Below are 4,092 nucleotides of genomic sequence, written 5' to 3' on the forward strand. Positions count from 1 at the left end.
GTGAACTGATACCTTGTAGAAGTTGCACAGTGATCTAAGAGACAGTTAAAGATGAGGGGATACATAATTCTTTATTCTGTGTCTTCATAATTTATTCTGAAATATGGGTGATAACCACTTTTGAAGTCTGATATTAAAAAAAATCAACTAGTGATCTAACTAAGATTGAAAAAAAAATGTAATCTAGGAGCCTAAGAGGAATGATTTTTTGTTCAAGAATAATAACTAAAGATAAAATTGCCAAGCTAGGATTTAATTTTACATTCTGGACAACAAATATGGCTTCAAATGTAAAATTTGGGGAATAGGGTATCTTTCCAACTAAAATAATTAGAAATATATTTTACTTTGCTTTCTAGAAGGAAAGGAGGAGAATATCTGAACCTATCAAATTTCTTTTGGATACCATGGTGAGCAGCAAATGGAAAGGGTCCAGTTGGAAGACTTCCACTGAGTATTTATAAAAAAATTTATTTATTTTATTATGTTAAGTTAACCACCAGGCAATACATCATTGTTTTAAAATAGAACAGTTGACAGATGTTTAATTCATAGAGGAAAAGCATTCTATGATTGACTTATAATATTAACTTTCCAGTTGTAATAAGTTCAGAGGCTGGTCATCAGCCTTTCACATTTTTAGTATCTGTTTCAATTCTGGATGATAAAATACTATTTGAATACACCATCTATGAAAAACTATGCCATTTTGGAACCGTAAGTTCCTTTTTAAAAAAAATATTATTTTTCAGTGTTCCAAAATTCATTATTTATGCACCACACCCAGTGCTCCATGCAATACGTGCCTTTCATAATACCCACCACCAGGTTCACCCCACCCCCCACACCCCTTCCAAACCCTCAGTTTTTTTTTTTTCAGAGTCCGCAGTCTCTCATGGTTTGTCTCCCTCTCCAGGTTCCCTCAACTCACTTCTCTCCATCTCCCAGTATCTCCCATATTATTCCTTATGCTCCACAAGTAAGTGAGACCATATAATTGACTATCTCTGACTGACATATTTCACTCTGCATAATCTCTTCCATTCCCATCCGTGTTGATACAAATTTGGGTATTCGTCCTTTCTGATGGAGGCATAATACTCCATTGTATATATGGACCATATCTTCTTTATCCATTAGTCTGTTGAAGGGCATATTGGCTCTTTCCACAGTTTGGTGACTGTGGTCATTGTTGCTATGAACATTGGGGTACAGATGGTCCTTCTTTCCACTACATCTGTATCTTTGGGGTAAATACCCAGTAGTGCAACTGCAGAGTCATAGGGTAGCTCCATTTTTAATTTCTTAAGGAATGTCCACACTGTTTTCCAAAGTGGCTGCACCAACTTGCATTCCAACCAACAGTATAAGAGGGTTCCCCTTTCTCCACATCCTCTCCAACACTTGTTTTCTTACTGTCTTGTTAATTTTGGCCATTCTTTTTTTTAGGTATTATTTATTTATTTGATAGACAGAGATCACAAGTAGGCAGAGAGGCAGGCAGAGAGAGAGAGGAGAAAGCAGGATCCCTGCCGAGTAGAGAGCCCTATGTGGGGCTTGATCCCAGGACCCTGGGGTCGTGATCTGAGAAGAAGGCAGAAGCTTTAACCCACTGAGCCAACCAGCACCCCAATTTTGGCCACTCTAACTTGTGTAAGGTGGTATCACAATGTGGTTTTGATTTGAATCTCCCTGATGGCTAGTGATGATGAACATTCTTTCATGTGTCTGTTAGCCATTTGTATGTCTTCTTTGGAGAAGTGTATGTTCATGTCTTCTGCCCATTTTTTGACATGATTATCTGTTTTGTGGGTGTTGAGATTGGGGAGTTCTTTACAGATCCTGGATATCAGCCCTTTGTCTGTATTGTCATTTGTGAGTATCTTCTCCTATTCCGTGGGTTGCCTCTTTGTTTTGTTGACTGTTTCCTTTGTTGTGCAAAAGCTTTTATCTTGATGAAGTCCCAAAAGTACATTTTCACTTTTGTTTCCTTTGCCTTTGGAGACATATCTTGAAAGAAGTTACTGTGCTCGATGTCGAAGAGGTTATTGCCTATGTTCTCCTCTAGGATGTTGATAGATTCCTGCCTCACATTGAGGTCTTTTATCCATTTCAAGTTTATCTTTGTGTATGGTGTAAGGGAATGATCAAGTTTCATTCTTTTACACATAGCTGTCCAATTTTCCCAGCACCATTTATTGAAGAGACTGTCTTATTTCTACTGTATACTGTACTGTATTTTTTCATGCTTTGTCAAATATTATTTGACCATAGAGTTGAGGGTCCATATCTGGGCTCTCCACTCTGTTCCACTGGTCTATGGGTCTGTTCCTGTGCCAGTCCCATGCCATCTTGCTAATCACAGCTTTGTAGTAAAGCTTGAAATCAGGCAATGTGATGCCCCTAGTTTTGTTTTGTTTTTTTTCATCATTTTCTTAACAATTTGGGGTCTCTTCTGGGCATACAGTTCATCATTAATTTTTGATGTAGTGTTCATTGATTCATTAGTTGCATATAACATCCAATGTTCATTATAATATGTGCCCTCATTAATATCTATCATTCAGCTCTCCCTTCCACAACCCCTTCCCCTATGAAACCTTCACTTTGTTTTCCAGAATCCATAGTGTCTTGTGGTCTGTCTCCCTTTCTGATACCCCCATTTCTTTTCTGTTCCTTTCCTTAATGTCTTCTGTGCTATTCCTTATGTTCCACATACAAGTGAAACTACATGATAAATGTTTTTCTCTGCTTCACTTGTTTCATTTAGCATAAACCCCACCAGTTCCATCCATGTGGATGTAAATGGTGGGTATTAGTCCTTTCTGATGGCTAAGTAATATTCCATTGTATATATTAACCATGTCTTCTTTATCCATTTATCTGCTGCAGGGCATTTTGGTTCCTTCTACAGTTTGACTATTGTGGACATTGCTGCTATGAACATTGGGTGAATGTACCCCTTTTGTTTACTATGACTGTATCTTTGGGGTAAATATCTAGTACTGCAGTTACTAGGTCATAGAGTAGCTCTATTTTTAATGTCTCAAGGAACCTCCATACTGTTTTCCAAAGTGGCTGTACCAGCTTGCATTCCCACCAATAATGTAAGAGGATTCCCCTTTCTCTACATCCTTGCCAACGTTTGTTGCTTCCTGCCTTGTTAATTTCTGCCATTCTAATTGGTGTAAGGAGGTATCTCACTGTGGTTTTGATTTGAATTTTCCATGATGATTAGTGATGTTGAACATTTTTTCATGTGCCTGTTAGCCATTTGTATATCTTCTTTGGAGAAGTGTCTGTTTAATATTCACAAGTCAATCAACATGACAGAGCACATTAATAAAGGAAAAGACAGGAACTATATGATCCTCTCAATTGATGCAGAAAAACTTTTGACAAAATACAGCATCCTTTCCTGAATGAAACTCTTTAGAGTGTAGGGATAGAGGGAAATTTTCTCAGTAACATGAAAAAAAAAATCAGTGAAAAGTCCACGGTTAATATCATTCTTGATGGGGAAAAACTGAGAACTTTTCCCTTAAAATCAGGAACACAAAAGGGATGCCCACTCTTGTTAAGTCTTAGCCTCAGTAATCAGACAACAAAAAGAAAAGACATTCAAATTGGCAAAGAAGTCGTCAAATTCTCTCTCTTCCCAGATGACATGATACTTTATGTGGAGAACCCAAAAGACCCCACCCCCAAATTACTAGAACTTATACAGTAATTCAGCAATGTGGCTGGATACAAGATCAATGCAAAGAAATCAGTTGTTTTTCTATACCTTAACAATGTAACTGTAGAAAGAGAAATTAGGGAATTGATTCCATTTATAACAGCACCGAAAACCATAAGATCCCTAAGAATAAACCTAACCAAAGAGATAAAAGATCTATATTCAAGAAACTACAGAACTATTAGGAAATAAATTGAGGAAGACACAAAAAGATGGAAAAAATGTTGCATGTTCATGGATTGGAAGAATAAACTTTGTTAAAATGTCTATGCTTCCCAGAGCAATCTACACTTCCAATGCCATCCCTATTAATGTACAATTGGCATTTTTCAAAGAGCTGTAACAAACAATCC

The sequence above is a fragment of the Neovison vison genome, chromosome X (assembly GCF_020171115.1).
Source record: "Neovison vison isolate M4711 chromosome X, ASM_NN_V1, whole genome shotgun sequence".
NCBI lineage: Eukaryota > Metazoa > Chordata > Mammalia > Carnivora > Mustelidae > Neogale > Neogale vison.